General features: G+C 45.2%; 1 pseudogene; it reads right to left on the bottom strand.

Annotated features, from left to right (window-relative positions):
- Window positions 1-374: 374 nt before the first annotated feature.
- Window positions 375-491, bottom strand: LOC112474220 (annotated as a pseudogene).
- Between the last annotated feature and the right edge of the window lie 230 nt (window positions 492-721).

Below are 721 nucleotides of genomic sequence, written 5' to 3'. Positions count from 1 at the left end.
TTTATTATCTCACTTTCTATGGATCCGTAATTTGCGAACACCTTAGCTCTGGCTTAGGGTCTCTCACAGGGTTGCAGTGAAGATGTTGACCAGGGCTTTGTCCTCTGAAGACTTAACTGAAGCTGAAGAATCTGCTTCCAGCGTGGCTCACTCACATGGCTCTTGGCAAGAAGCCCCAGCTTCTCATTGGTTGTTGGCAGGTGACCTTAGTTCCTCACTATGTGGGCCTCTCCATTGGATTGTTTACATGTTCTCTTAACATGACAGCTGGCTTTATTTATTTATTTATTTAGGCGAGGCAACCCTTGGTTGACCTCACAGATTGCGAGGACCTTGTCAGCTTACAATCTCTTATTTTTTTATTTTATTTTTTACGCCTACAGCACCTGGTCTTTCTAGCTAGTCTCCCATCCAAGTACTAACCAGGCCCGACCCTACTTAGCTTCCGAGATCAGACGGGATCAGGCTTGTTCAGGGTGGCGACGGCTGGCTTCTTGAACAGTGAGTGATCTCAGAGAGAGCAAGGAGGAAGCCATAGTACCTTTTATGTTGAAGTCTTTGTAAGACAAGGTCACGTCTGCCATTTTCTCTTCATTAGAAATGAGTTGCTGAGTTCAGCTCACACTCACCAGGAGGGGAACAAAGCACCACTGCTTAAAGGTAGGCATATCAAAGACTTTGTGATTATATAGTAAGACTACTACAGGGGGTTTGAAGGAGA

The sequence above is a fragment of the Pteropus alecto genome, unplaced genomic scaffold (genome assembly GCF_000325575.1).
Source record: "Pteropus alecto unplaced genomic scaffold, ASM32557v1 scaffold88, whole genome shotgun sequence".
Classification (NCBI taxonomy): Eukaryota; Metazoa; Chordata; class Mammalia; order Chiroptera; family Pteropodidae; genus Pteropus; species Pteropus alecto.
This window is presented reverse-complemented; position numbering and strand designations above follow the sequence as displayed.